The following is a 22,490-nucleotide window of genomic DNA, read 5'->3' as shown; positions in this document are numbered from 1 at the left end:
GGTCTTAACCAGAGCTGCTTCATTCATATCACTAATTGAAGTCTGGGCTCTTTTTCAGCTTTTTTTTTCTTTTTTAACAGTGGCTTTATGCACTAATACTGACATTCACATCTTCTGAGCTCTAGCTCTGAGTTTCAGGTGTCTCAGAGATATGCATTGTTCCAGAGACCAATCAGGTTATATGCTAGGGGATCAGCATCTCAAAGTTTAGAGATAGGCCTTACAATTCAGGGATAGAGTTAACTGCTGTAAGAGCTTACAATCTAGGGACTATTACAATAATTATGTCCACATTAGGCTATGTTCTAAGATTCAATTCTGAGCCTACACATTGCAGTTAGTCCATATTGGTGAGGCATTAAAATGTTTGCCTTTATTTCTGGTGTACTTCACTCAAATAATGTGTACATGATCCATTCACCTCACTGTATGTCTCACAGCTTCACTCCTTCTTGTAGTTGCTCAATGTTCCACTGTATGCGTACACCACAGTACACCATTCCATTCTTCAGACAATGTACCCTTAGGTCATCTGCACCCTTTGCAAATCATGATTACTGCCTCCCTGAACACCAGTTTGCAAATGTTCATTCATGTTTCTGCTCTTAGATCTTCAAATGACATACCCCATAATGAGATTGCAAGACATTTTGGTCCCCACATACTTAACTTTTTGTGGAACAACCACACTAACCTTCAGAAAGCCTAAACCATTCTACCTGCTCATCAACAGGTAGATAGATACATCTATAGGCGATATTGGTCTTTATTTTTTTCCTGAATTTTTATCTGACTTTGGCATTATGCTTATTCTGGCCTCAAAGTATCAGCTGCTTTTTAAAGCAAGTTTATATAAACTAAACTATAAGTTAACATGCTTAGTCAGTTAAATTATTTTTTAAGTGTTTCACTGCTGATGTGGAGATTTCTGTTTTTGACCCTTATATTATTGGTAGATTCGAATGCCCTGAAGACCCCTCCATAAGAAAATATCTCTTTTTGGTTACAAGAAAATATACAATAATGGTGAATTTGTAGTATGATTAAGGTAACTGGTACTTTGGAATGTGCCAGGCACATGGGCCCTTCTCCATAAAGACTGATGTAATGATTTTATTAATTTATTCTGAATATGATTTCACTATTTATAAAACTTCCTATTTACCTTTGAGTATTTGAAATTGATCTTTTTAAGTAAAGTTCAAATTGGTACTCCATTTCCACATAAAAGAAATTACAAGAATCCGTGTCTTAGAATTACAATGCAGAGACTAAGCTAATCAATGTCAACTGCAATAGCAGCAATTCCCCCTGAGATATTTAGGAATTCAAGCCTTAGGAAGATGTGCAATAGAGATTAAAAGCCACCACCAATAAAAAAGCCACCACCTTTCTTCTCCTCTTGCCAAAATCTCTGTTAGCTAAAGTCCAGAGAACAAGGAGCCAAGTGCTTATGGGAGCAGTTTCTCAGGATTTGAAAGTCAGACTTAATTTGCTTATCTGGATTAATGATCAATAATAATTTCACCATTAGCAGCAACAGAAGCCTGTTGACTACTTGCATGTGACAGATATTTTAGTCCATGTTAATTTTAATTTATTCTGTTTGTTGTTTACAATTCCAGAGACAAAACAATAGGTATGAGTGAAAAAACTATCTATATACTTTAATAAAATCATCTAGAGTGATTAATATCTATTTATGATCAAAAGAGATATGTCTTTTCTATATAGGTTACATAGAAAGAAGTGAACATTTAAAAATTTCCCTCATTTTTGAAGGAGAGTTTTGCCTCATAAATAGTTTGGCTTGTATTGTTTCTAATTCAGTACCTTAAATTTATCATAGCACATTCTTCTGATCTCCATGATTTCTTATGAGAAATCAATACTTAGTATTATTGAGGATCCCTTTGGTGTGATGAATCACTATTCTCTTTCTGCTTTCAGAATACTCTTTATCTTGACTGTTGACATTCTGATTAGTATGAGGTAGCTGCATTATGATTTTTTCTCATTGGAGTATGTTCTGCTTCTTGGGCATGTATATTTGCATCTTTTTAAATAGTTGGTAAATATTCAGCCATTATTTCCTCAAATAAACTTTCTGTCACTTTTCTCTTCTCTTCTCCTGTGACACACATGTGGCATATATTTGTGCACTTTGTCCCATTACTCATATCCCTTAGATACTGATCATTTTCCTCTTCTCTATCTGTTCTTTTGACTGTGTGCTTTCAATTTTCTTGTCTTCTGGTTTGCTGATTATTTATTCTGCCTGTTTAAAACTGCTATGGTGTGAATCTAGTGTCCTCTTAATTTCTACAATTATACCTTTCCTCCCCATAATTTCTATTATATTTCTTTTAAGACTTTCAAATTCTTCTTTATGCTTGCACATTGTCTTCTTAATATACTTTTACTCTTTAGCCGTATTTTCCTTCCTCTCCTTGAGTTGATTCAGGATATTTGTGTGGATTTCTTTGATTAGATATTCCAAAATCTCTGTCTCTTCTGAAGTTTCAATTTGTTCCCTTGACTGAGCCATACGTTCATACTTCTTAATATGGCTTGTGATTTTTTGCTGGTATCTAAGCATCTGGTTAGCTATATGAGTTAACTCTGAACATCAATTTCTCCCTCTTGTCTAGGGTTTGTTATTGAACTGGCTAGTGTTAAGGCTTTTCTTTGACACTTGGTCCAACTTATTCTGGACCTTTAGAGTAGCCTGTGTTTAACTGTTCAGATTTTTTCAGCTCCCCTTCATCTAAAATCTTGTCCTGGATATTATGGACAATTTTTAAGACTGCAGCTTTTATGCTACTGTTTCACCTCTGGAAGAAAGCTTCCTTTCTTTTGTTCTTTCTCTGGCAGTCTTGTTCTCTTCTGTCTCTCTTTGTGCAAAATTTTCTCTCCAGGTCTAATGATTTGTTTACATCCTCTCCTTCATTCAATGCTCTGCTTTTCTTGCACTTTTATCTCTAGGTTCCTCCTGTCTTACAGTTCAGTTTAAACTTACCTTCCCCATTTTTATTGTTTGAGTCTTTTTGTCCCCTGGTTTCTTCCCTTTAAGGGTACCCTTCACTTGGGAGCCAGTTAAGGACAATCCAAAAGATGGGTCATTCCAGAAAATTCCATTTTGCATTTAGCTGGTCCACCCAAAAGAAATTTAATTGAGCATACCGCTTGCAAGTCATCATTCTACCCTGGTCTCTCCATTATGCAGCCTTCTTCAGCAGTTTGTATTCTTCCCTGGGTCTCTGCAGACTTGAGTCCCTGTGCTTGGATATACATGGGGTTCTAACTTGCTGCTGTGATAGGTCTGTACTGTGTCCTGTTGGGAAAATTGTGCAGGGATATTTTCTCAAAGCAAATCCCAAGCCATGTAGGACTAAATGTGGGGGAGAGAAGTAGAGCAGCAAGACTTTGATAGCAATTTCTTATCTGATACATATTTTTCTTCCATTCAGCATATGTAGATTTCTACTCCAGTCTTTACCATTCACCATAGATCTATGCAAGTTTGATTTTCCATTTACTAACTAAATTTACTAACTAAATTTCTGGGGTAGTTTTTCCAGGGGATGTCTTATCACAATGTTAATGGCATTACTGAGCCTAATCCAAAAATTATTTTTTTTGTTTAAGCCACTTCACACTTGTTAAAACAACTATTTGTTACTAAGCCAAATGCTCTAGTTTGCTAATGCTGCCAGAATACAAAACACCAGAGATGGATTGGCTTTCATAAAAGGGGTTTATTTGGTTACACAGTTACAGTCTTAAGGCCATAAAGTGTCCAAGGTAACACATGTGCAACCAGGTACCTTCACTGGAGGATGTTCAATGGTGTCCAGAAAACCTGTTAGCTGGGAAGGCACATGGTTTATGCCTGCCCCAAAGTTCTGGTTTCAGAATGGCTTTCTCCCACATATCCTCAAAAATGTCACTCTTAGTTGCACCTGGGGTATTTGTCCTCTCTTAGCTTCTCTGGAGCAAGAATCTGCTTTCAATGGCTGTCTTCAAAATATCTCTCATCTGCAGCTCCTGTGTTTTCTTCAAAGTGTCCCTCTTGGCTGTAGCTCCTCTTCAAAATGTCACTCACAGCTGCACTGAGTTCCCTCTGCCTGTCAGCTCATTTATATGGCTCCACTGATCAACTTAGACCGACCCCAAATGGGCAGAGCAACACCTCCATGGAAATTATCCAATCAGAGTCACCACCCACAGCTGGGTATGGTGCATTCCAAAGAAACACTCAAAGAATTACAATTTAATCAACACTGATGTCTGCTCACACAAGATTACATCAAAGATAATGGCATTTGCGGGAATATAATTCATTCAAACTGGCACACCAATGAATTTTTACTCATGCCAGTTCACATTTGGTACTACATCTATTAGATTCTAATCCATGAGTTGCTGCCAAAATAATCCTGACATATTTTGTACATCTGATAAAGAGCTGTCATAATTCTGGGATATAACCCATGGATGTTAATCTGAGATGTAACATGTTATGAACTTATCTCTGGAAACTTTTAAATTTTGAATATGTATCATTCATCAGTATTTTATTGTCAGTCTTTCACAGAGACCCAGGAAATAAAAATAAAGCAAAAAATTTATAGGGAAAAATGAAAGCATGTTTTAGATAGATATTGAAGCAATTTAATTTTGCCAATATTACCAATATATGATTATGTGGCAGTTTTTAAATTTTCTATAGTAATTTATTAATAAATAATTGTATTTGAAATCTGGTTTTATTCAATTTTAACTAGACATTAATACAAAATAATGTTTTGTTCCTTTGGATATAATTACCTGACATATCTTAAATAATAATGGAAACAGGAATGTTTTAAGCTCTGGTGATAAACAATGATGTGGAGAAGCAAAAAAAATGCATGCATTGTTTCAGATAATATCTACTCATGGAAGATGTGACTGTGACACAAACAACTTATTTCCTACCACTAAGAGCTTGATTATTAAAAAGTGCCTCAAAAGCCTCAAATTGCTCTGCCCACCAATTTAAATATTTTATGCTATATGCTTTGCAAATCACAAATGTTTCCCTGTCTTGCAAAATATCATCTAGCCTGGGTCCCAAAACCATACAAACCCAGCTCTATTTTCCCATTTTGAGACTGTTTGCCATGGTGGTGTTCTCTGTTATTTCAATAAATCTAGCAACCTTAGCATTGCTTATTCAACAAGTTTTCCTGGTCATTTATTCTTTGTAACACCTCATTCATGAAAACCCATGTAACTTTAAACACAAAAAGTCAACCTGAATGTAAACTATAAGCTTTACATACTAAACAGGTATAAATATTGGTTCATCAATTGTCAAAAAAGTGTACCATACCAATGCAAGATGTTAATATTTTTGGAAGTTAACTGTGTGGCAAGGTATATGGGAAATCTGTACTTCCTGTGCAATTTGTCTGTGAAATTGCAAATTTCTCTAAAAATAAATTTTAATATTAATAATATATTTGTAGGTGAAATGAGTGAAATTTTAATGTATGTACATGGATAATAGTATTCTATTTATGTTAATTTCCTGAATTCTAAACATTATTCTGGGTTAATGGAAAAGAATACCTGTGTTTCAGGAAATACTCACTGAAGTATTGATTTAAAAACCAATTCTCTTTTTCTTTTTTTATTAGCAAATGTTATTTTAATCATAACCTAAAAAATGTTGTGGATGTGCATGATAATATTATTTCAGTTACCTATACATACAGATACCCATATGAAATATAACAAAATGATTTTATGGATAAAGAGTGTGGGTACTGTTTTAAAATAAAATCCCAAAGCCTAATATCTAAGTATAACTTCATCTTGGCCATAATACAAATAGTTACTTACTAAAGAACTATGGTAAATGTACTCTTAGAAAAGACAGGAATATATGTAGGAGAACTGATTCAAACAGAGTTTATTCAACTTTTTAGGATGAAGAAAATAAATTGTATAAAGTAATTCAAGAAGCTTTCTCTTCTACTACTATCTCAAACCATTTTCAATGTTTTACAAAATGCTCACAAAGCAAATATGAAAAGCTTCAACATTCTTTTTTAACCACTGCTGTAATAAATGCAGCTTTAACAAACATACAAAGTTCTCTGTACCAATCTTGAAAGTAGAATTACTGAATTGCTAATCTTATGATGTTATTCATACATACTTTTATTCATATACTTTGAAAAAGATCACTGCCAATACGTACATTATTTTCCATAACTTTACTTTTACATTTAGCAAATGTCTGTCATGCAGCCATCAAAAACCTTAAAATAAAGTTACACAGTTTTGTAGACTGTAGCATCTTAGAATCAGCCACTTTTCTGACTGCTTTCATGAAGTCTTCTTTTTTTTTTTTTTTTTTTCTTATGAACTATTTTATAATTAAACCTGTATAAATAGAGTATGACCTTGGGGAAGCAGGGCAAAATGGCAGTACAGTTAGGTGTGGGACTTAGTCCCCTACAGCAACTAGCACATAGCCAGGAACAACTAGAAAAGTCTGGAACAAATGATGGGGAACATCTGTGACTGGACAACATAGTATACGAGTCAAGAATGGGTTGAATGGCTGAGATTGCAGCGTAGAACTGTAAGCAAAGCTCCCCAAACTGCAGAGCTTGTGCCTCTCCCCATGGGCATGGCAGGCTGAGTTGCAAAACTTCACTGTGGGAAAAAGAAGCAGTCCCTGCCAGGACTAAGAGAATATAGTTCCAGTCATGGTTTTAATTAAGAAATCTGGACTACTGAATACATGCTATGAGCACAGACAAACCTGGAGCAAGCAGGAAAGGAACCCAGACGTTATCATGGCAGAGAGGAGGCAAGGCTGATGGAAAAATTAAATAAAATCAGAGGCTTTTGGAGTCTGCTGAGCTCAGAATATTGGAAAAGGTCTGTGTCCCAAGAAAAGGGGCACACAGAAATGCGTATCAACTCTGGTCCTTGTATGATGAACTGGAGGGCTGGGGACTGACTCTGAAAAGGGGACTTCTTGCTTTGTTTTTTATTCTGTCATTCTAAGTGGCTCATCAGACAAAGCCTCAGGCATTTTCAATTGTCATCACTGACCGAGGCAGGGGGGGCAGTCAAGACGGTCAGTGAGTCAAAGGAAAATCTCAAGTGTAGGAGAAAATTCCCTAAATGGCTTGTCTTCTCTAAGGAAAGGTGGGAGGATTCAGAACCCAGGGCCTTGGGGGAAAAAACAGAAAAAGCTTCAGCTTCGTTTCTGAAACCCTCAGTCCCTGGCTGGGACAGGGTCCACTGAGAATTAAATACACCACACATCTTCAGGCCAGTGGGGAGCTGCAGAATGACAAACACCACCTGAAGACATCAGCCTACAAAGCCCTTGAGTCCTCCATGGTAGAGGCTTATCCTCTGACATTACAGACTCCATGTATGGCACTGCTCAATACAAATTTCAGTCTGGCCAAGTTCTTTGAAGGAGAGTTTGATATAGGAATTCTTACTTCTTTGGAATGGACCAGGTTCTTGGCTGGGAGGTGCTGAGTGAAGATGAACCACTATTTCTTTTTGTTACCGGCTACTGGATGAGGCTGAGCTCCCACCGGAGTCCGAAGGAATTCACCGAAAGGCTCCGGCCTTCCCGACTGCTCCCGATGGCCTACAGCTCAGGCAACTCCACGACTCAGAGCTATGGCGCAGGCAATCTTCTCCGCAGACAGAAACGTGTCACGGCCACCGAACCCGCAACGCAGCCATGAAGTCTTCTTATACTACGAAATCATGATTGGTACGAATTGCAAACATACCTGCTTCAGTGCAAACATTTCTCAGATCTCTTCCATTAAAGACATCTGCAAGACTCATAACTGCTTCATAATCTATTTCACCATGCTTTGTAACAGGATCTGTATGGCTTTTCAATATATCTAATCTTGCTTGTTCATTTGGTTAATCAGTATGTATTTTTCTATCTAATCTTCCTGGATGCAGTAAGGCAGGATACAGAGTATCTGATCTGTTTTAGCTATGATCATTTTCACTCCATGCAGAATATCAAATCCATACATTTGATTCAGTCACTCCATTAAAGTTCTCTAAATTTCTCTATCAGCTGAAGTACTCTCTGAAAACTGATGACCACCAATAGCATCTATTTCATCCATAAAAATGATGCATGACTGGTGGTCCCTGGCATAATTAAACAATTTTCTGATCAAATGAGCACTTTCACCAATGTACTTGTCTACAATAGAACTAGATACAGTCTTTAAGAAATTGCAGTCTAGCTGGCTAGCAACAGCTCATGCCAAGAGTGTTTTTCCTGTACCTGGTAGTCCATATAACAAGCAACCTTTTGGAGCTATTATTCCTACATGCTGGAATAATTTGAGGTTTGGAAGAGGTAGTTCTATTACCTCTATTAATTCCCAAATTTGTTCTGATAGCCTACCAATCTCAGAATAGGAAATATTTCGAGTGTCCTCATGAGACATGTTGTAAACCAATGGAGCCACCTCTCTTGGCAAATATCTCATGAAAGTTAGCATACTCATATCCAAAGCAACTCTTGTTCCTCACTTAAGTTACTTTAGTCAAGCTGTCAATGACAACCCACAACATACTTGGTCTGTTTGTAGCTTTAACAATGCATTTTTTTTTTTTTTCAGTTAATTGCTTAAGTACTTTGCCCACAATCTGGCCAACACTTTGTTGGGCCTTCAGATCATTTTCATTTTCATACTGCTTGGTAACTTCCTTTAATTGTTCCCTTAAATCCATGAGATGGCTGTCAATCTCCTTGTGGTTTATCAGCTTCCTGTGGTACTCCTGAAGTGCTTTATCTCTAGGGCCCACCATGATGAGAAGCTGTCCTCACAGGGGATACTGGGAATGGCCATGGACACCTTGCTTGCTTTTTCTTTTAAGGGGCCCATTAAATCAACAGTCCTATTTATATCAAGAGATCTCCAAAATGGACTGTGAATTTTCTTATATACAATAATGGATTAATTAGTTTTGGGGAGAAGGGAATATGAAATTTTAATTTTTTTCATTTAAATCTGTGATCCCTTTAACTTAACTTTTTTGCAAGGTCTGAGTGTACATTCATTGTTTGTTTTCATGTGGATTTCCAGCAAGCCAATATCACCTGTTGAAAAAAGCTATCTTTTTATTTTGAAATGTTATCACTCTTTTGTCAAAGAATATTACACTAAATTTGTTTTGGTCTATTTTTTGGCTCTCTTTTCTATTCCTTTCATCAATTTGTCATTTTAATGCCAATATCATACTGATCTGATAACTGAAGCTTTGTAATATTTCTGGAAGTTGAGTAGTTTCAGTCTCCTGGCTTTGTTTTTATTCTATATTGTGTTGGAGCTTATGTTTTCATTTAATGTCCATATGAAATTTAAAATGATTTTTGTCAGCATTCACAAAATAACTTGCCAGGATTTTCATAGGGATTTGTTGAACCTATAAATCAAATTGGGAAGAATTCTCATATTAATAATATTCAGCCTACCTTTCCCTGAATATAGAATATGTCTCCTTTTACTTAGATCTTCTGTGATATCATTCATCAGAGAGGTAAAATTCTCTTCATATAATTCATGCATTCTTTTTCAGAATTATACCCAAGAATGTCATTTTAGGGTGATAATATAAATAGCATTCTGTTTTTAATTTCAAATCCCAATTGTTCATTCCTGGTATATAGGAAGTTATTAGACATTTGTTTGTAAACCTTGTTTATAGAACTTCTGTTGAGTATCTTGGATTTTCTGAACAGATAATTATATCATCTATGCTGAAGAGAATTTTATTTCTCACTTCCCAATCTGTATACATTTTATTTCTTTTCCTTTTTATTATTGCATTAGCTGGAAATTATAGTATGATGTTTAATAGCAGTGGTGAGATGATCTAACTTTGTCCTTATTCCTCATTATAGGTGAAAAAATCTGGTTTCTCACTATTAAGTATTGGGTTGGCTATAGGATTATGTGCATGTTTTTAAAGTTAAGGGATTTTTCCTCTCTTTCTAATTTGCTAAAAGTTTTTACCATGAATTGGTGTTAGGTTTTGATGAATGTTTTATCTTCCCATACTGATATGATCATATGATCATATGGTGGTAAATTTTATTACTTGATTTTCTAATTCAGGGCCAGACTTGCTTACCTGGGATAATAATTATTTTATATTTGTTGGATTCTATGTGGTAAAATTTTGCTGGGGATTTTTTAATCTGTGTACAATAGAGGTATTGGTGTATAATTGCCCTTTCTTCAATGTCTCAGTCTGATTTGCTATAAGGACACTACTTGTGTCACAAAACTAGTTCAGTGGAGTTAAATATATGTATAAAGAGACTGTAGAGAACTGACATTTTTTATTAAATATTTAATAGAATTCTCCATTGAATCATATAAGCCAGGTATTTTCTGTTTTGGAAGGTTATTAATTATTGACAGTATTTCTTTAATAGTTATAGGCCTATTCAGATTATCTATTTCTTTTGATGTAAGTTTTGGTACATTGTGTATTTCAAAGAATGTGTCCATTTCATCTGTGTGATCATATTTGTAGGCATAAAGTTGGTCATTAAATGATGTTATCATCCTTTCAACATCTGTAGAGTGAGCATAGTCCCTCTTTCATTTTTAGCAGTTTTTGCTTTATTTTGCTTTCCCTAGAATGTAGCATGACCATCTTACCATGATAATGACCATAGACCACCTTCTCATAGATTTTATGACTGTAACTTTTCTAAGGAGTCCTCTAAGAACAGATATTACATTGGAGAAACCAAACTTATCAAAATGTTTTAAAAGTACATATTTTTGATAAAGTTACATAGCTAACTTTATTTTCAGGACCATAACATTATTTGGGTGCAGATATGTTTTTATTTATTTATTTATTTATTTATTTATTTATTTATTTATTTATTTTTAAAGTTTTATTCACATACCATACATTACCTCCTACGTAAACAATCAGATTTCCCAGTATAATTACATAGTTATGCATTCACCACCACAATCTATATGAGGAAAATTCCATTTCTTCCACAAAGAAAGAGGAAGAGGAGAAAAAAGAGACAAGAAGAAAATAAAAAAGAGAAGAAAAAATATGATTACCAAAAAAGTAAAAGAAAAATAGTATAAAAGCAAAATAAAATTGAATAAAATTGTCAGACAAACCATAAAAATGCCAAGAATTCCATATCCCTCCTTTATATTCTCCTGTTATACACTTTTAGCATTGGTAAACTGCCTTTGTTACAATTAATGGAAGCATATTACAATGTTACTGTTAACTATAGAATCCGGTTTTCATTGATTGCATCATTCCGATACCATCCCATTTTATACACATTGCAAAATTGACATTCATTTGTTCTCCCTTATGTAAAAAACATTCTTGTCTTTGTACATTGATTCACAATCATTGACCACTCTAATTTTCAGTAAGTTATACAGCCCCAGTCTTTATCTTCTATCATTATTTCTAGTGTCATACCTGCCCATAATTTCCTCTTTCAACTCTAATCACAGTCGTCTTTGTTCAGTGAACTAACAATACTGTGCTACTGTGCCAGTTTGAGTGTCTTGTGTCCCCAAATGCCATTATCTTTGTGGTCTTGTGTGGGGCAGAAGTTTTGGTGTTGGTTAGATTTGCTTGGAGTGTGCCCCACCCAGCTGTGAGTGATGATTTTGATGAGATGTTCCCGTGGAGGCATGGCCCCACCCATTCAGGGTGGGCCTTGATCAGTGGAGCTATATAAATGAGCTGACTCAAAGAGAGAAAAGAGAGTGCAGCTGGGTGTGATGTTTTGAAGAGGAGCAAGCTTGCTAGAGAGGAATGTCCTGGGAGAAAGCCGTTTTGAGGCCAGAGCTTTGGAGAAGATGCCAGCTGCCTTCCTAGCTAGCAGAGGTTTTCTGGATGCCATTGGCCATCCTCTGGTGAAGGTACCCAATTGCTGAGGTGTTACCTTGGATGCTTTGTGGCCTTAAGACTGTAACTGCATAGCAAAATAAAGCCCCATTTTATAAAAGCCTATCCATCTCTGGTGTTTTGCATTCTGCAGCATTAGCAAACTAAAACAGATTTTGGTACCAGAGAAGTGGGGTTCTTTTGCTGCTGAGTTTGCAAATACCAAACATGTTGGAACAGCTTTTCAAATGGATAAGGGGAAGATTCTGGAAGAATTGTGAGGAGCTTAATAGAAAAGGCCAAAACTGCTTTAAAGAGACTGTTTGTGGAAATATGGACTCTAAAAATACTTCTGATGAGGCCTTGAACAGAAATAGTGAATGTGTTGTTGTAAACTGGAAGAAAGGTGATCCTTGTTTTAAAGTGGCAGAGAATTTGGCAAAATTGAGTCCTGGTGTTGGATGAAAGGAAGAATTTGAAAGCGACAACCTGGAATACTTAGCTGAGGAGATCTCCAGACTACATGTGGAGGACGTACCCTGGCTTCTCCTTGCAGCTTATAGTAAAATGCGAGCAGAAAGAGATAAACTTAGAACTGAACTCTTGGGTTCAAAGAGACCAGAAGCTGATCACTTGGAAAATTATGAGCTTCCAGGGGGTGGAATCCCTGAAGCTATAGCCCAATATGAGGATGTAACCAAATACGGAACCCAGCCGCCATTTCAGTACAAGCCAAGATTGGAGATGGAATTATCCAGAAAGGATTTGTGGAAAGTCCTATTGTCTAACGGCTTTGATCCCTGTGTGCTTCATGCAAAGCCAACAGAATTTTTGCGAGATCTTTATAGACAGAGCCATTGCTTGTCTGGACTGGAGGAGACAGGCAAGGGAAAAATTAAAGGAAAAATCTCTTCAAAGACAGAGCCATGGAGGTTGAGGGCCAGTTAAGAGGTGTCGGGCTGGGAGAGCGGAGCAGCCCATATGCATGGAAAGGGTGAGTTTGCCCTGGAGGTGGAGGGCGGGCTTTCTGCCTCGATGCTCTGGAAGAGTTTTGCCATCTGAGGTCCCAAAGAGGGCGGAGCACATTCCCAGGGAATTGGGGAGAGCCTGGCTGCCACCACACTGTTCGGAAGGGGTTTAGCATGTGCCCCGGAGATGGAAGGGAATCCGGGAGCTGCCCCAATGTTTGAGGAGGGTGGGGCCAAGAAGGTGGTCTCCCCAATGTGTGGATACGTTGGAGCACTCACCCAGGCATTTGGAGAGGAAGCAGCTGCCACAAAGGCACTTAGGAAGGGTTAGACTCCCGCTCTCTCAAGCCCCAAGGCTGCAACATTGTTCTGTTAATGACTCTCAGACTTTGAAATCTAATGGAGTTTGTCCTGCGGGTTTTAGGAACTGTTTTGCTCCTGTTAACCCTTTTTTCCTTACTGTTTCTCCTTATAGCAATGGAAATGTTCATCCTATGAATGTCTGTCCTTTGTATATTGGGAGCACATAATTTGATCTAAGTTCACAGATCCACAGCTAAAGAAAAATTATGCCTTAGGAATGGCCATGCCTAAATTGATTTTGATGGGGTTTTGTACTTAACTTTTGTTACTGAAATGATTTAAGTTTTTGTGATATTGTGATGAAATGAATGTATTTTGTATTTGGAAAGATAGTGTCATTTTGGTGTCCAGGGGGTGGAATGTGCCAGTTTGAGTGTCTTATGTCCCCCAAATGCCATTATCTTTGTGGTCTTGTGTGGGGCAGAAGTTTTGGTGTTGGTTAGATTTGCTTGGAGTGTGCCCCACCCAGCTGTGAGTGATGATTTTGATGAGATATTCCCATGGAGGCATGGCCCCACCCATTCACGGTGGGCCTTGATCAGTGGAGCTATATAAATGAGCTGACTCAAAGAGAGAAAAGAGAGTGCAGCTGGGTGTGATGTTTTGAAGAGGAGCAAGCTTGCTAGAGAGGAATGTCCTGGGAGAAAGCCGTTTTGAGGCCAGAGCTTTGGAGAAGATGCCAGCTGCCTTCCTAGCTAGCAGAGGTTTTCTGGATGCCATTGGCCATCCTCTGGTGAAGGTACCTGATTGCTGAGGTGTTACCTTCGATGCTTTATGGCCTTAAGACTGTAACTGTGTAGCAAAATAAAGCCCCGTTTTATAAAAGCCTATCCATCTCTGGTGTTTTGCATTCTGCAGCATTAGCAAACTAAAACAGCTACCATCACACAATATTGTGCTATTAATTTCTGTATCTACATTATCAATTCTGTTGAACATTCTATACTTTTTCAGTAATAAATGCCAGATCTCTATCATCTGTTGATCTGCTGATATATCTTCATTTCTATACTCTTCTCCAAAACTCTCTCTCCTGTCTTTGCTGTTTGTCCATTAGCACTCCTTTTAGTATTTGTAGAGGAGATCTTCTGCTCATGCATAATCAGTGTCTGTTTATCTGTAAATACTTTAAACTCTCCCTCATTTTTGAAGGACAGTTTTGCCAGACATCAGATTCTGAGTTGGTAGGTTTTCTTTTTTCAGCATTTTGAACATATCAGACCACTGCCTTCTTGCCTGCATGGTTGCTGCTGAGAGAGCCACACTTAGTCTTATTAAGCTTCCCTTTATGTGATGGATTGCTTTTCTGTTGATGCTTTCAGAATTCTTTGTCTTTGATATTTGACAATCTGATTAGTGTCTTGGAGGAGGTCTATTGGTATCAATTCTATTTGGAGTATGCTGTGATCCTTGGAAATGTAATTTTATGTCTTTTGTAAGAGTTGGGAAACTATTATTTCTTCTATTATACTTTCTGCACCTTTTCCCTTCTGCTCTCCTTTGGGGACACTTATAGCACATGAAGACATGCACTTCATTTTGTCATTCAGTTCCTCAAGACCTTGCTCATATTTTCCATTCTTTTGTTTATGGGCTATCCTTCACCAATTTTGTCACATTTTCTTTCAACTTGTTTGATTCTGAAGATTTGTTTAAAAGTCTTTAATTAGCTATTTTAACCCCTGATTCTCAGTTAAGGTGTTAGTTTCTTCCTTTGTCTGGCCAAATCTTCAAGTTTCAGGGAGTAGCTAATGATTTTTTTGCTGTCTAGGCCTCTGTTTTTCTTGACTTATTTATTCTAGAGGTTGTTTAATCTCTTTTGCCTAGTTTGTTGTCTTTGATCACTCTTTTCTTGTTTCCCTTGCTGGTTAGTTGTCAAATTGGCTCTGCTCCTCAGTCTTCCCCCAAAATCAGGTGCCCACCATGTCCTGATATAGGGATGGGAAGTAGGCACTAAGGAACCCTGCAAATCCACTGTGTTTGATAATACAATTCTGCTGGCTTCCAGTGGTGCTCTGTTTTCCAACAGGCAGCAAGGACTGGGTTTGTTTTGAAGCTCTATTCTAACAGTTGTTTCTTTCTAATTTCCCAGACAAAACAGGGTTGGCTTTGCATATAGGTCATGTAGACCAGCAACTGTGGTCCTAAGAAAGGGTCTGGAGCATCTTTTTAGATGTTTAAATTCCTTTGCACCTTTTGTATTGTCCAGCAGATGGTGCTCATCAGTAAAAGTCATCCTCAGAAGACTCTGTCTCTGAGCACAGGTTGCATCTACACAGGTGAGATGAAATTGTGAGATTCCTATGCCCTCAATTTGCTGGCCAACATATGACTTGATGTGGAGCTCCAACTGTGGTAGAGGAATCCCTCGGCTGAACCAGTATTGCAGCCATTCCATAGGCAAGGTAACAGCTGCCAGGTGCTCATTCCTTCAAGGGTGGGGGAAGGGCTTTAGACCCAGGGCTGGAAACAGAGTCTCTGTCTAAGTTTTCCCAGTCTCTTTGTCCCTCACTGACCAGGGCCTTGAAATGTCCTCCCTTGTCCCTCAAGGCTTCAAATGGTGTAGGTGTGTCTCACTGCTGTGTGAGATTTTTATGCTCTGTGTTCATGGTTGCAGGGGTTCTGTCTATTCTGTGCCTTTCCCACACTGAGACTAAGTGAGGGGGAGGGGAGAAGACTGGGTGGTCTGGGACAGAAGATTCCAACATGATATTTCTTCTCTTTCTTCAGTTTGGCATTTGCATGGATCTTCTCCCATCTATATCCTTCTCCAGAGTTTCAAAAACTTCAGAATTGTCCTTTTTTTCATTGAATCCTGGAGAGAAGTTTTCAGTAGCTCTTTTGATATTTTTTTGATATTAGTAATTTGTGTCCACTCTTTCAGTAAACATGGCAAGTGTTTGCTCCAGTTTATTGATCTTTCCAAAGAACCCAGTTGTGGTATTGTAATTTTATGTATTTTCTTCTTCTTTTTTTTGTTTCATTTATTTCTTCTTTAATATGTTTTCCTTTTCTTCTGTTCTCTTTAGATTTAATTTGCTCTTCATTTCTAGATTCCTGAGATGGATAAATGGATTACTGATTTTATCTCTTCAATGCTATGTATGTCCAATTAAGTGCAGTTTTCACTGCATGCAAAAATTAATTCATTTCTTGTTTAATTCACATCTGATTTTTTTATCACTTTATCTTCTTAATGTGTATGTGTTCCAAGATTGTGACACTCTTCCTCTCTTTATTTCTCAAAAATGCTTTGTGATTTTAATTTTCATCTATCTTTAATGCATATTTTATGTAAATGTGGACATTTAAAATTCAATTATATGGAAGATGGAGGAGTAGTGACATGTGAAATATAGTTATTCCTCTAGGGAAGCTGGTAAATAGCCAGGAAATGCAGGGAACAGCAATTTCAGGGACTTCTGTAACTGGTCATGTAGTGTATAACCATATGGATTTGGTGGAATGGCCAATATAGCAGCAAAAAACTGTAAATTTTCCCAGCCAGGGAGCTGGCTGCACCCCCAACTGGACACAGCAGACTCTCTTGTAGCTGTTTACCCAAGAGAAAAAGAAACAGTCTTTGCTGGGAGCAAGGAGGGGACTCAGCCCCAATTTCAGAATTATTTAACAAATTAGGACTTCTGAATAAAATCTCCAGGCACAGATAAACCAGAAGCAGACAAAAAAGGAGCTGGGAGGAATCCATCTTGCAGAGAGGAGGCAGGACATATAACAGTAAGAAAAACAAGAGACTTTGGAGTTGGAGGTACCCAGAAAACTGGAAAAGGGCTGGCTCCAAGAAAAAAGGTCACATAGAGATGGTTACCAATTTGGGCTCTGGCTGTCAAATCCCAGGATTTGGGTTCTGGCTCTGAAAAGTTGTGCTTTTTAAAAATCATTTTCCTTGCTCTCTGACTCTTTGTCATATTATTTTTCTATTATTTTTCAAAAGCCCTTCAGAGATCCTGCTTCAGCACTGTCACAGACAAGGGTGGAATTAAGAATTAAAGCTGTCTGAGAGTAACTATTCAGGTAAAGGTGACAATAGCAATAAGGGATTATTTTTAAATAATCCCTAGTGGAACTGACAAAACATGGGGTCTGAGTAGACCTTGAACAGTGATGTCCTTTTCTTTTTTGTTTTTTTTTTACAACAACCAAGAAGCATGACTTTTATTTAAAAGAAAAGACTAACATACCAAAAAAAATATCTGAAAGAATGCACACCAAAATGTTAATAGTGATTATCTTTGAATGGTGGAATAGGTAACTTAAAAATCATTTTAGTGTATCTGTACTTTATAATCTTCTACAATGAATAGGAAATACTTATGCAAACATATGCATTTAAAACAAGTGAAGAACCAAGTGTTGGTTGCTATTGAATAAACTACTATTTGAGAATTTAGTGTGATGCACAATTTTAAATTAAATGGCTTGTACTTACAGGAAGAACAAAGGAATAAACCTTGCCAAGGAGTCTTCATGCTAGTTCAGTTAAGCACATCAAAGATGGTTTAAAAAATAAAACAGTGACATAGTATTAAAAATATCAAATTTGTACATTTCTGAGTATTCAATGAATGTAACATTGGTTAAAGTACATAGCATACAGAAGTCAATAAATGTCATTTGATTTATCAAACTGAATGATTTTGCCAAATAAAAATGACAAATGCATTCATATGTAACTATTTTATCAAAAACATGTAAATTACTTCCTAAGTCCATTGAATGAATAGCCTTTCATCCTTCAGAAAAGAGTTTGAAAAGATTGCTTTCAAAATAGTTTAAGGCAGCGAGACAGATGCCAACATATTTTCACCACACTGAACTACTGAAAAGCATATTGAACAAGTATACAAAATAAATAAAGATTACTTTTTATAACTTTTATACGCACTGATTTAATGAACAAATTAGAATCTCTAAAGTTAGAACTGCATTTCTATTAGCCCTAGCAACAATTCTCAGTTGATAGTTTTGAAACAACTGCTTAGTTCAAATTGTTATCCCCACCAATGATGCTTGCTTATTTTTAAGTTTTCCCTCTTTGGGTAAATTCAGTTTGTTTTCCAAAGTCAACTTGTTTTTAGTATTGCAAACATTTAATTAACATATATATATTTATATACTAGGTTTATAACTTTTAAACTTTCAGACAAAACATTTTAGTGGATGATTCTCATTCTAGAAAACTTTTGAAAAAATTATTCACAGTAATGAGTTTTTACAGTTACAAAACTGAAGGTTATTGCTGATGACAGGTTTTTATAGGGATCTCTCCTTACAGTGCCTATAAAGAAACACACAAGAAAGCCTCAAAATGTATCTTCTGATTAAATATTTATAAACCAAAAAATTCACAAAGGAGGCTTTCATATATGTACATGCAGAACATTCCCAAAGAGAATACAGAAAATATATGGAGTCATGTAGTGACTACAATTCAAATGAAAATTATATAATTCTTCATGACTGTCCTGTATGAAACATTTTCTTAGAAATTCCTGCACATATATTAATAATCATCTTATGATATTCTCCATATCTTAAGGATGAATTCATTGATTTTTGTCCTCCCTTCATATTCTTTTAAAGAACACAATTATTTTTATTTTACTATAGAGAGGGTTCCTATGGCTGCTGTAAATGTTACTGACAATAAATACTGACTTTCTATTATGTACCTGTTCATTTCTGAGGGACCAAAAAAAGGACCCTCCTTTGTCCTCCTTCCCAATAAAAAGATGGACTTCTGTCATGTGGAAGGTTGGGAGTTGGAAAAGGAAGCATTGTAAAAATGGACTGCAAACAGAAGATATGCCTCATAAGCCAGGCCATCTAGTTGTGTGTTTATCTCCCTTTTGTTATTCTTGAGGCTTTAATAAAAACCTCATTTAAATGTTCCAGCTTTGTCTCAGCCGTACTATAGGAGATAAAGCACAGGGTTATATCATGATTAGTTCACAGATATGGGGAACCATCTCTCTAGGAGGAAATTATGGGGGTGAGGGTCAAAACTTGAAGGTCTAGAAGCCCCATCTCACTGGGGACTCTTCCACTGCCCATGTGAAGAGCACAGGTTTTATTTTGCCAGGTGGAAGCTTAGCAATTCCCAGAGAATGGTTCTTTGACCACATACTTAAGTTCACTTGAGTTGAAGAATGCTGAGCTCTGAGACCCACCCCGGATCTAATGAATCAGAATGCATGTAGAAGATGGCAGGAATTGGCATTTTTGAAATGCTTTCCCACTGGTTCTCAGAAATGGGGTCTGGGAAACTCTGGAGGTTCCTGACACCCTTTAAGGGGGTCTTTGAAGTCAGAACTAGTTTCATCATCACATTAAAATGTTATTTGCTTGCTTCACTCTCTCATGAGTGACATTTTTTCCAGAGAATTATGGTGTGTGAAACTGCAGTGAATTTTATAGAAGATATGAGAATTCATCTGTCTATGTTAGGCCAGACAGGAAAGCTGTTTCCAAAAATGGAAGGTAATGCCGCTTTTCTCAATCAGATCTTTTTATATTTTGGAAAAGTTATTTTTTCATTAAAATATTATTTATATTAACAAGTAATGTGTTTACTATTTTGAATGAAAAAATGTTTGACTTTTTTAATCTTTGATATATAATTGATGGATATAACCCACATAAATAAAAGTTCTTGCAACCAAAGTTTGAGAATTGCTGCTCTGGTTGTTATATCAGCATGCATGAACACTGGTTCACAGGCCTAGGCCACTTAGTTCCTTGGCACAGAGAATGAGTAAGCCACTTCAAATCTGATTCAACAGGCCATGTGCAAAAAAGCTTCTTAAACTTATAATTTTCAAGCAAAGGAATTTAATCTGACAGTGAAATGTTGAAGTCTAACTGGTTTTGTTAAAAATCTAAGAAACAAACATGTTTTCCTTGGTGACATCTGAATGCAATAAATCATCCTTTAATGAATACATAGGTTGACTCTCATGAATGAAATGTAAAGCCGTATTTTACATGATACAGTTTTAAAAATAGCCATTAATTAGTAAGGTGACAACATGCATATTAGCATCTAAGTGGTGGCAGATGCATGGCTAATGGCAATGTAAGTTGAGATCCTTGGTATTTTTCAATGAAGTCTTTGATGTGGCTTACCCTATGAGAAATGTCAAATGTCTGGATGATCCTTTTCCCATTGACTAACCAGATCTGTATATTAGTGATAGGTTCCAAGCTGTTTAGTGGAACAGCAGACATATTGTTTTTATTCTTAACTTCAATACTCTTTGCTTTAGAAATAATTTTTGGTGTGGCACTTTCTAGTCTGTGACCCTGGCCTGAGAATGGCTGGAATACAGGCTCCATTGACATACATATTTCATTTTTTTAATCTTCAATTTTAACATCCAACTCTTCTTTATCAAAAATTCCCTGTAATTATAAAGGTAATTCCCCCTTTTTGATGGAGTTCAGAAACTGTTGACTCGCACCATCAGAATGATGTCTGAAATGATCATTGACTGTAAACCCATTTTTCCACAATGCTATACTAACATCTACCTGTTTTTTTTTTCTTTTCAGTGGGTGACAAGCATTTGGCACTAACCTGCACTTCCTCAAAAAGGCTGTCAACAAAATATTCACAATTTGTTTGCTGGTTGTCACCAAGAGGTTGGTTGTCAGATCCTGTTTCACAAACCCATTCTTTCTTTATACTTTCAAGATTGTCTACTTCTTTCATTCAATTGCTTTACCCTGGGCAAGGCCACTGCAGAGTGTGCCATGGTGTTACCTCACAGCTTCATCCTCAGTTCACTCAGGGGTCATGGGTGCCACTGCCACCATTTTGCTGGACCCCCTTGGACTTGGAGCACCACAACCTTGGGGGCACCTTCAGGTTCAGCATGCATTACTGCTGCCACCATGTTGCCAGGCTCTGGCCTCCCCCCTCAGTTTTCCCCACTGGGTGCCAGGCATTCACCAGGGTCCTGATTTCCTTTTAAAAACTGTTTTAAGTAGCTTATTAGAGAAAGCTTCAGATACTTGCCATTGACAATGGGCCAAGGCAAGGGCAGAGCCAAGATAGGTCAGAGAGACAACACAATTAATATAGATGGGGAGACAATTTCCTAAAGCTCATATCTTCCCCAAGACAAGGGAGGAAGGTCCCAACTCAAGAGGTGGTCTCCTTCATTGAACTCAGAGCCCAGGGGTTGGAAAACAGAAACCAGCTGAGTCAGCCATGTCCCTGGCAGGGACAGGGTCTGTGGAGAATCAAAGGCCCTTCTGGCAACTCTTTACACTTGTCAAGAGCCACAGACTGACAAGCACCACATGATGGAAAGGATAGGAAAAGCACAGTCTAAAGTCTTCAGAGGAGGGTCTGACAATCAGTGGGGTCTTATTCTCAGAGAAACTCTACACACAACTCTGCAGATCTAGGCCTGTCTGGACTGTGAAAATCTGATTGAAGTAGATCATATCTGGGGAGGCACTCTCACTAAAAGTTATGTAGGTTCAGCTCAAGAAACAGAAAAACAAGAGGTGAAAAATTTTGAACAACTAAGCAGAAGCTATATTAGAGGTCTAGAATAAGTAGAACTGAATGGCAACAGATAAAGAATAAACCAAACAAGAAGAGAACACTAGGTAAAAGAGTGAAAACCAGGTCCAGAATAAAATAAACAAGAAAATAAGCTGAATATACAGCTAAAAATAATGAGCCATCATAATGATCATGAAAATAAGGACCAGCCAAAGGAACAAACTAACACTTCAACTGAGATACAGGAATTGAAACAACTAATTAGTAATCAAACAAATCTCCTAAATTGATTTAAAAAATCAAATCAATGAGCTGAGGGAAGAAATGGCAAGAGATGGAGGATATAAAGAAAACACTGGGTGAATATAAAGAGAAACACAAGTTTGGAAAAACAAATGGCAGAACTTATTGGAATAAAGGCACAACAGAAGAGATGTAAAACACACTGGACACTTACAACACAACATTTGAAGGAGCCAAAAAGATTAGTGACCTATAGGACTAATCTGAAACCCTACACATAAAGGAAAAGATTGGGAAAAGAAAGGAAAAATATATGCAGGGCCTTAGAGAACTGGATAACATCATGAAACACACAAAGATGTGTGTTATGGGTGTCCCAGAAAAAGAAGAAAAGGGAAAGGGGCAGAAAGAATAATGAAAGAAAT

General features: G+C 37.1%; 2 pseudogenes; both read right to left on the bottom strand.

The window, feature by feature from the left end:
• Positions 1 to 6,292: 6,292 nt before the first annotated feature.
• Positions 6,293 to 8,912, bottom strand: LOC119520787 (annotated as a pseudogene).
• Positions 8,913 to 20,342: 11,430 nt separating this feature from the next.
• LOC119520786 lies at positions 20,343 to 21,018 on the bottom strand (annotated as a pseudogene).
• Between the last annotated feature and the right edge of the window lie 1,472 nt (positions 21,019 to 22,490).

Source organism: Choloepus didactylus, chromosome 26 (assembly GCF_015220235.1).
Source record: "Choloepus didactylus isolate mChoDid1 chromosome 26, mChoDid1.pri, whole genome shotgun sequence".
Lineage (NCBI taxonomy): Eukaryota > Metazoa > Chordata > Mammalia > Pilosa > Megalonychidae > Choloepus > Choloepus didactylus.
Note: the sequence above shows the minus strand (reverse complement) of the source record. Positions and strands in the feature narration are given on the sequence as shown.